We start from the raw sequence: 10,698 nt of genomic DNA on the forward strand, positions 1-10,698 counted from the left end.
GTCCTCATTTTAAAATTTGTACTTGTTTTTGTTGTCTTACATAATGAGAAGCCCTGTACTGGTTCCTGGATAGAGGGGTGGGTGAGGGAGGAGTAAAGGCAAGAGAGGATCAGGGAGAAGTGAGGTAGGGCCCTTTGAACAGAGGAGAGGGCATGATTCCAATGTACAGGAGCAGTAGGAGTTTATATAACATCCTAGAATTCCAAGGAGAAGACAGGATAGGACATTTTAAGATGTTCAGTTAAGGTCCTTTTGAGCCTCTCTGTTTTTGTGATGTGGGAGTGATTTCTTATTAATAAAGAAACTGCGTAGGCCTCTTGATAGGCCAACCCTTAGGTGGGTGGAGTAAACAGAACAGAATGCTGGGAGAAAGAAGCTGAGTCAAGGAGTCGCCATGATTCTCCCACTCCAGACAGACGCAGGTTAAGATCTTTCCTGGTAAGCCACCTCATGGGCTACACAGAATATTAGAAATGTGTTAGAACAATATGTAAGAGCTAGCCAATAAGAGGCTACAGATAACGGTTTCCGTGTAATTATTTCGGGGTATAACCTAGCCATGCGGGCGGCCGGGTGCCGGGGACGCAGCCCTGCTGCTCTTATTTCAACATTTTTGGATTTTCTTTTTTTTTTCTTTTTTATCGAGACAGGGTTTCTCTGTGGTTTTGGAGCCTGTCCTGGAACTAGCTATTGTAGACCAAGCTGGTCTTGAACTCACAGAGATCCGCCTGCCTCTGCCTCCCGAGTGCTGGGATTAAAGGCATGCGCCACCACCACCTAGCCTGTTTTTGGATTTTCGAGACAAGGTTTCTCTGTGGCTTTGGTGCCTGTCCTGGAACTAGCTCTTGTAGTCTAGACTGGCCTCAAACTCACAGAGATCCGCCTGCCTTTGCCTCCCAAGTACTGGGATTAAAGATGTGCGCCACCACCGCCTGGCTTTCTCTGTAGGCTCTTAAGAGTGTCTGCATGCCTGACTTTTTGGATGGTGCACTGTCGTGCCCACACCCCCTGCCCCTGCTTTGGCCTCCACGGACTGACTTGAGGGTGATTATCCCAGGATTCTTCCAGGCACTGTGATTGCAGTATGAGGTCCCTTTAAGGTGGATTGGGAATCCAGAAATAGGACAATTAGAGTTTGAGAGAAAACATTGCAAGCGAGCTGTAAATCTTGCAGCTGTCCATAGGAAGAGGATGGGAAAGGAGGAAAGTCCAGCTGTTTGTAAGCCCCGTGTGACAGGAAGGAATGGCATGAAAATGAGAAAGCCTAGAATGTCCGCGAAAGCATTACCAGGCTTTGGTCGGAAAGAAAAGGGGCAGTCCTAACTCAGACTATCCGGCAGGCTTGCATGGGTATGGCATCTCAGTGCTACTAGAAGAAAGGTCTCTGTGTGTAATTGCACCTTGACTGGGGGTTTCTGGTAGGATCTCATGGAACCCAGACTGGTCTTAAACTCATCTAGACATGGTTATCGAAGTGGTTGTTAAGAGACACGGCTACTGCCAATGCAACGTGTGAGGAATGCACTGTTCAAGCACAGTAAATAAGCTGGGTGGTGGTGGCGGCGGAGGCCTTTAATCCAGAAGCAGGGGGATCTCTGAATTTGAGGCCAGCCTGGTCTACAAGAGCTAGCTGTTAAACGGAGAAACCCTGTCACGAAAAAACAGAAAACTCATAAATAGAAACAGCAGTTGCTTATTAAGGTTGTGCCATGCGTAACTGTATGATACACACACACACACTATGCTTTTGTGTGGTAAGTTCCACACAGCAGTACTGTGCAAGTGTCGTCATCTGTTGCACTGGGATTTTGTATCTGTGGCACAATACTAAGTGACTTTTCCCCAGCTCCTGAGGGTGGTTTTTGTTTTTAAGAATCTCACTATTTTGGAGCCTAGGCTGACCTCAGCTGCCCAAATACTGGAATTTATGCCCTACACCATAGCACCTGGGATCATTGGATTCTTGGACCACTATTTTATGTGTCTTTCAGCTGAAATAGGCCTAACTATTCAGGTTGCTGGAGCTGAATTGGAGAAGACAATTGGAAGATGTGAAGTAGGGTGACTCAAGCCCCTAATTCTAGTCTAGCCTGGGGTAGGGGCTCTTCAAGGTCACATGGGCTGCCTAGCAAATGCCCAGCCAGCTTGGACTGCAGTGATCTCAAAACAACAAAAAAAGAGTTTTTAGAAGTCACAGGACACATTTGTGTGTGCACCCATATGTGCTTGAGGCTAGAGGTGGAGATGAGCTGACTTCCTCAATCTCCTATTTTGAGGCCGAGTCTCTAAACCTGAAGCTCTGGTGTGGGTGATCTGCCTGGCCATTTCCCCTACCCCGCAGCGCTCAGAAATTTAGTTGCTGTAGTAACCTGTTTTTATATTGTGGTCAGGCAGTACGCTTGTCTTAGGGTTTCTGTTGCTGTGAAGAGACACCATGACAATGACAGTCATTTAAAAGAATACAATTCAAGAGGTCCATTATTGTATGGCAGGGGCCATTTTCTTTCAAACCACCATAGTGCTTATGACAAGAATACAGATTAGTGCACACCAATTCACCGTAAGGAGGAAACCAAATTCTATGTGACTTGGGAGACCCAGTGTGCATCATATGGAGTGTAGAGACGATGCTAGAAAATAAGGTAAGTGTGTACACACATGGACACAGAGCTATCTGTCAAGGCTGATGGATAGGCTGACGGAAAATAAGCACACCCTAAATACAGCTTTTAAAAGAGGATGGGGAGTCAGCAAACTGACTTGGAACTGCAGTTAGATTTTGTCTTGGGAGGCTTTCTCCATCTGTCAGAGCAGTGGTGGCTTGGTTCATAGGTGGGCACCTGGGTATTTGCGCATCTTTCTGGGAGCACAGAATTGTCTGTAAATTCACTGGTGAAAAATCAGAGCCTGTTGTAGACCATGAAAAGAAAAATCCTAAATTTCTAGGACGTGTAATTGGGAATAGACTCAGTGTTGAGCAGAAGATACATTTCTGATACCTAACTTTTTTTTTTTTTTTCAGAACCTTTCAGTATACAATGGTTTCTGAGCTCTTCATAAACCAAGCTGCTTTAGCCAGGACTGCTTTACCCTACACCTTTAATCCCAGCACTTGAAATGCAGAGGCAGGTGGGGCCAGCCTGGGAGAGAGAGAGAGAGAGAGAGAGAGAGAGAGAGAGAGAGAGAGAGAGAGAGAGAGATAGTTAGTTAGTTTCAGGACAGCCAGGGCTACACAGAGAAATTCTGTCTCGGGAAAAAAAAAAAAAAAAAGCTGCCTCAGGTGACCTCTCCTAGGTCCTTATTACTGTTGCTAATTCTATTCTCTGTTGAAGTCTATGCTTGACAATATCTAAATATTAGCTAGACTCTTCCCCTTTGTGAGGGTTGAGATTATACCAAGTCTCTTAGTGGACATCTAACGTGTTGCAGCAGCTATGAAGAAGACGGGGCCCAAAACATTAGGAATGGTCAAGCAATACCTACTTTCTGCCATTAATACAAGAACAATTGAAATCAGGGGCCAGAGAAGCAAGCCCTCCTGGTCCCAGCAAATCACAAAAACCAATGTGTGAAAATAGTGCCTGTAAACTAAGGGGAAAAGATGTGTGCATGCCTATCAGAACTCAAGCTTTAACAAGAAGGGGATTTGTGGTAACAGCTAGAAAGGCAGTCACAGGAAGACTTCTGCATAATCCCACGCACCTGGACACCTAAAAGAGTCAAATCTGTAGACCCCAGGGGTGAATCAGTGGTTTCATGGAACTGGAGGTAGAGGGCCTTTGTTACCCATGGGCACAAAGCTCAAGCAGCGAGGCGTATACAGTTGAATATGTATACATAAAAAGGAGGGTGATCTCGAGTGAGGGATAATTTGGGATAATCTTTTTGTACACTGGGTAAAGCTGTGTCCCTGTCCTTCCTCACTTGCCTAAGGCACCTTCTGATGGCTTTAACAAAGAGCCGAAGAGTCATTAGCTAGGCAGGAGAGGATAGGCGGGACTTGCGAGCAGAGGTAGAAACTCTGGGAGAGTCTGATGAAGGAGATTCGCCAGCCAGATGTGGAGGAATTGGGGCGTATGGTAGTGAGGAGAGGTAATGAGTCACGTGGCAGAACACAGATTAATATAAACAGGTTAATTTAAGTTTTAAGAGCTAGTTGGGAACAAGCCTACACTAAGGACAAACTTTCATAATTAATAAAAAAAAGTCTCCGTGTCATTATTTGAGAGCTGGCAGTCCAAAGAAAGTCTGACCACAGTGTAAACCACAATAACACGACTACAAACAAATCTCTGCTTTGGGAGCGTTGTGGTGAGGTTTGTCTGGTTTTGATGAGGACTCCTTGCCATACCAGGTGTCAGACTTGAATGCGAGCATTCTGTTGCTGTCCGAGCATGGCCAGGCTTCTTAGCCTCTGTGAGTTTTCCTCCCAGGGACTCCCTTAGGAGGAGCACTGCGGTGATCAAGTCAAATTATTGCTTAGCAGCTATTTAGCAAGTGAGGTGAATTCTGGAAAGTGGGTGGTGGTCAAGCCAATTCTAGCAAGTTAGGTAAAGTGTAAATGGGGCATTGTCTCGGTTTGGCAAACTGACTTTGTTGAAGAAGCCTTTTTTTTTTTTTTTTTTTTGTCTGCCACCTTTCTCCCCTTTCAGCACCTGGGCCACAGCTCCTTACAGCTCATGCCTTCTTGACCACAGGTCTTTATAGCAAACCATTTACACATGTAGAAGTCTTACTTTTTTTGTCCACAACACTTACCATAGTCAAAGCTGAGGGTGGATGGAAGTAGATGATAAAAAATAAAAACAGTTGTCTTTGCTGGTAGGTTGCTTTCTGAATAGACTGGGAATGGCTGGGCAGAGGTGGCGCACCCCTTTAATCCCAGCGCTCAGGGGTCAGAGGCAGAGGGATCTCTGAGTTTGGGGCCAGCCTGATCTACTATTTCCAGGACAGGCAAGGGTACATAAATTCAGAAACCCTGTCTTAAAACAAAACGAAATACCCAAAAAGGAGGCTGGAGAGATGGCTAAGTGATTGGGAGCACTGCCTGCTCTTCCAGAGGACCTGGGTTCAATTCCCAGCACCCACATGGCAGCTCACAACTGTCTACAGCTCCAATTCCAGAGATTCAGACACCTTCATACGATACACATTCAAAACACCAATGCACACAAAAATAAATTATAAAAAAATAAAATGGGAATTTACCCAAGCATATAGTACACTGACATTTAATGTTCTCGGAGCCTAAAACCAAAGGTCTTTCCATTGATAGTTACACATTTTTCTCTCCTCTGCTTGAGGAAGCAATGATATTTTTTCCATCTGTGACTCAAAGGTCCACTGTCGTCATAGAAGTTACTTTGTTCTGAGTCTAATTGGTTCAATGTGCCCTGTAGGCAAAGGAAGCGGAGCGATTTCCAAGACCCCTTCTGCTCTAAAGCAGTGGTTCTCAAACTTCCTAATGCTGAGACCCTTTAATACAGTTCCTCATGTTTGTGGTGACCTCCGACCATAAAATCGATTCATTGCTACTTCATAACAGTAATTTTGCTACCGCTCTGAACTGTAATGTAAATATCCGAGGTGCAGAATATCTGATATGAGACCCCTGAGAAAGGGTCACTCCATCCCTCCCCCAAAAGGGTCTCGACCCGCCGGTCAGAGCCACGGCTTTAAAAGCTGACCTTCTTACAAACCAGCCTGGGAACTGGCCTCAAGGCAAAGCTGCACCTTGTGTTCTAAGGTTGCTTTGTTTTCTCAAAAGTTATGATTTGGGTTTTGAGAAAATAATTTAGACTCAAAATGAATGTCGCCAAATGATGTCGGATATGAAGCTCGTGAGGGAGGCAGATTCCGGTTGGAGAGATGAGCACAAGGTTGGGATGAGAAGACTGAAATCAGTTCCTTTGTCGCTGGGTCATTCTCTGACCCCCTGAAGTCTGTTTCGGAGGAGAGGCTTCAGTTCCTGCTTTTGTAAAACCAGGAAGATGGAAGTCCTCACCTATGTACTTCTCTTCGTTGCACTGAGGATCTGCTGAGGTACAGACAGGAGGGCTGGCTGCCCATCCATTGCTCTGCAAACATTGCCCTGAGGTGTGCGAGAGAGCAAGCCGCGGTTGGGGAATGGCCAAGATGGGGAAGAAAAGTATTTGACCTGGAAAGCAAAGAAAGAATGACTTTGTTTCTTGCCTGTCAGAAAGGCGCTTCGAGTCAAGCTGTCACCGTTCATGTTGGTGGCTCCAGAAACCCCGTTTAAACTCATGACTCACTCATGGATGGATCCTATGGCTCTGGTAAGTAACTCACACAGCAAGCAGTATCATCACAGGCTCTGCCCACCTCCGGTCTTCTGTGCCTCTTATTTTTGGTTAAATAGTTGCTTAAAGAGAAGATGAATCATAAAAACGGTGTGGGTGACTGTTGAGTTAGCCTGTGCAGCACGGTGCATTCCTTTCCCATCTGGTAATAGTTTTCCTTTGCTGGAGAAAGTTCCTTTGCTGTGTTTTTACAGGTGATTCTGCTGATGGTTGTGTGTATGTGTGTGTGTGTGTGTGTGTGTGTGTGTGTGTGTGTGTGTATTTTGGTTTTGTTCTGTTTGGCTTTTGGCTTTTGAATGTCTTGCTATGTCTTTATTCTACCTTTGTGTTCTAAAGCTATGTTTGCAGGGTATAAAAGATGCTGCCTGCCTCACTGTCTTCTTGCACACATTGCTTCTAAAGAGAAATTTACAGACATTTGTTCTACTCTCTGTGGAACATCCCCACCCCCACCCCTGCCTTAGGCAATTCAAACATTTATTTCATAGCACTGATTTTTGATCTATTTGTCTATGATGTTCCTTAAGGATGACTTTGTGGTCTTCAGTGTTTCCATTGCCTGGAGTTTATTGAGGGCCTCAGATCTGTGTGTTTGTGGGTTTCACCATGTATGGAAATTCTTTAGCCATTAAATATGTTTTCTATTCTCCCTGATTCCTTCTTCAGGCATCCTGTCTGGTAGGAAAAATAAGGATATATTTCCCATGGGGTAACTGAAATCATTCTTGAGAGATGGATTATGCAGGAGATGTGGCTAGAAGATTTGGTAGCTTATTTAATTTGGTACCAGATTTGGTACCAGAGGGACCAGAGGTCATCAAGGTTTGTGTCATGCCTGAGTGCCCAGGACAATAGTGGTTACAGAGGAAGATTACTTTGGAAGATCTAGAGTTTGCTGTTGAATGTGTTGAGTAGAAAGTGCTTTTGCGATCTTTAACTAGAGACTTCCAAATTCACAGATTCGGGAATCAGTAATATAGGGTGGTAGCTGAAATCTACTAGTAGTAGATAACAGTTCTAATATAGTTGATACATTATAAATCAGGGAAATAGGAGCGAGCTGGAAAGATGGCTCAGCAGTTATGAGTGCATACTGCTCTTGTGGAGAACGAGAATTTAGTTCTCAGCGTCTAAGTGAAGGCTCACAACCATCAGTCACTCCAGTTCAGAGGGATCAGATGCTCTCGTCTTTCCTTGGTGGGTACTAGATGCTCCTGAGGTAACACCACATACACACACACACACACAAACACACACACACACACACACTCACACACACTCATACATACTCATATACATAAAATAAAAATAAATCTTAGCCAAGCATGGTGGCACATGCCTTTAGTCTCAGCACTTTGGAGGCAGAGATAGGCCTATCTTTGTGAGTTCAAGGCTAGCCTGATCACACAAGGTCAAGACTCAGGCTAGCCATGACCACACAAACCTTATCTCAAAAAAACAAAACAATAACAAAAGCCAATACAGCAACATTAAAATGGAATTTTTTTTTAAAGAAAAGCCACCCATAATTTATTCCTTAGTCTTGGTTAAATAATTCAGTTTTTTCCCCCACAGTTGCTCACAGGCATCTGTAAATCAGACCATTCATTATCTTGCTTTACCCAGGGGGAGCCTGGTGTGGCAGAAGAACGGGCACCTTGCTGGAGAAGGTCAAGGAAGGCTACTGTGGGGAGCTGATGCCCAACACACAGCAGACTGTTGTCAGTCAGTGAAACAGAACACAGAAAAGCTTTCCTCTTAGAATGAGCGGGGCCAGGCTGTTTCTTCTGCAAACAGTCTACCGTGCCTGTTGACCACCCTGCCACAGTGGTTCTAAACACCAGCCAGGTCTGGGAGCCTGTATCTTTCAATGTCTCAGTCAATTCTTTGACCAAGAGCCTTCATGCATCATGGTTTGTTTTCTGGAGCAACAATTCAGGCTTTGTCCTTGTGTTCCTCGTGCCTCGACTCAAGGAAGCCTCACAAGGCAAGGCACAACAAGTGGCCTCATCTCTTCATCTACTGCCTCTCTCCCTTGAGACACCCTGCTGGCTTTGAACATGATTTGTAGTAGAGGATGACATTTAAACTTCCGGTCTTCCTGCTTCCGTAAGTGTTGGGATTACATCGCCCTGCCGTGCTATTTTATACGGTGCTGGGGATGAAACCCAGGACTTCATGCATGCTAAGCAAATACTCTACTAACAGAGTTACATCCTCAGCCATTTATTTTTTCCTTCATGCATGTGTTTGTGTGCATGTTCATGTAGGTAAGTAAATCATGGGTTTCTTACATCGTTGGGTGTGGAGGTCAAAGGACAACCTCTAGTGTGTTTCCTGACCATCAGTCGACTTGAGACAGGCTCTCTTTGTTGTCTGTGAATGTGTCCCACTAGTAGGAATGCTGGGGTTACAGACGTGTGCTAGTGAAGCCAGCTCTGTGTGAATTCTGGGCTTCAAAATTCAGGTCCTTACACTTATGCGGCAAAACATCACCCACCAGAGCCATTTCCCCAGACCAACTCTTTCTACAAAACCACTAATGCCATCACGGCGATGTCTCCTCAAGACTTCTTTTAGGTATAATTATTTCCCAAATGCTCTACCCTTAAATACTATCAGTACAGGACCTCGAGGATTAAGCTCTCAACTCTCAACTTGAAGAGTATACATTCATCTACAGAAGTGTGTTCATGTTATTGTGGGATCAGATCCCATAACTCCTTGTTTGGCAACACTGAAATCTCCTACCCGATATACAGCTCCCACTGCCTACCTTCCCTGTCTCCCAGAGGCCCCATTCCCCACTTGCCCCCCTGTGACTGGCTTCTTTCGCCTTACAGCATGTCCTCCAGGTTCCTTCAGCATTAGAATTTTATGTTGGAAATTGAATTCATGTATGTACTCATACATGCAGTGTGCGGGTTAGTTTTATGCCAACTTGACACAAGCTAGAATCTTCAGAGGAGGGAGAGCCATTGAGAAAATGCCTCTATAAGATCTGGTAGTAGGCAGGTGTGTAGGACATTTTCTTAGTTGGTGAGTGTTGGTCCATTGTGGGTGGGGCCCCTCCTGAGCTGGTAGTCTCGAGTTCTATGAGGAAACAGGCTGAGCAAGCCATGGTGAGTAAACCAGTATGCAGCATTCCTGATGGTTTCTGCATCATCCCATGTCTCCTGGTTCCTGCCTTGAGTTCCTGTCCTGACTTCTTCCAATGAACAGTGATGTGGAAGCACAAGCCATAAATAAAACCTTTCCTTCCCAGGTTGCTTTGTTCATGGTGTTTCATCAGAACAATTGTAACCCGAAGACGTGCAGATACACATCTTCTGTGTGTCCGTTCATCCAGAGGGCACTGGATTACTTCTGTCTCTTGACTGTTGCACAATCTATAGGAGACATGTAGACGTGTAGGTTACATTGTAGGTGGATGGTAGAAGGGCAACGGTCACTGGCAGAAAGACAGGATTGGATCTGTTGGGATTCACGCTCACTGCCTTGTTTGAAGACCAGGCTCATCCCTGTTCCCCTGCCTTTACAAGCCTTCCGATTTACCCAGGCCACTTTTCTAAGCCACCACTTCCCCTTAGGAGCACACACACCATCCATGCGTCTTCTCTCGCGCAGTGAGTTGGTGGTGGTGGTGGTGGTGGTGTGTGTGTGTGTGTGTGTGTGGGCTCCCTTGAGCAGTTTCCTGCCCTGTGCTGCCTGCTCGTCTCTGTTTCAGAGAAGAAGCCGGTTGTAAAAGACAGGGTGTTCTTCCAGCAAACCGGAGACTCTCCGGAGAAGTGTATGTTTGATTTACTATTCCTGGTACTATAAGTTCAAATGTTTACGGATACATTGAAACTGGGATGAAAGCATCCTATTCATGATGCTAGAATGTGTGAGCCCTTTCCTATTTGAAAAAAAAAAAAGATGACTTTCTTGGCTGGAGAAAGGTGTGTTGTGTGAGACTCTTGCTCTTAACCGGGAGTCAGGCTCACCTGCAGGTGAGTGGGTACAGACCCCAGGCGTTTGTCAAATAGGACCTGGGAAACAGAACTGGCTAGCACAAGAGGGTGGAGCAGGCGGCCCCCTAACTCCAGCCGGGTTTTACAAGGAGGCAATCGGCCAGGAGGCGCCCAGTCAGGCCCACCGGATTAGGCGGGCGGTGACCACCGTTCCGCTGGCCGCCTAGCCCCAGACATTCCGCTCCTGCCACACTGGAATGCTCAGACAGAGCTTCTTGTTGGCCTTTGGCGGTTCCAGGGCCCGGGTGGCAGGGCCTTCCAGGGGGCGGGGTGGGGCGGAGCCTCAGAAGCGGGACCTTTAAATTGACTGCCAAAGTGCGCCAGCGTCTGACCTTGTGAGCCCAGGCCACCTCTAGGCTCACAGA

This window comes from Alexandromys fortis, unplaced genomic scaffold, assembly GCF_014885135.2.
Source record: "Alexandromys fortis isolate MF-2015 unplaced genomic scaffold, M_Fortis_MF-2015_v1.1 scaffold_30, whole genome shotgun sequence".
NCBI classification, from domain to species: Eukaryota; Metazoa; Chordata; class Mammalia; order Rodentia; family Cricetidae; genus Alexandromys; species Alexandromys fortis.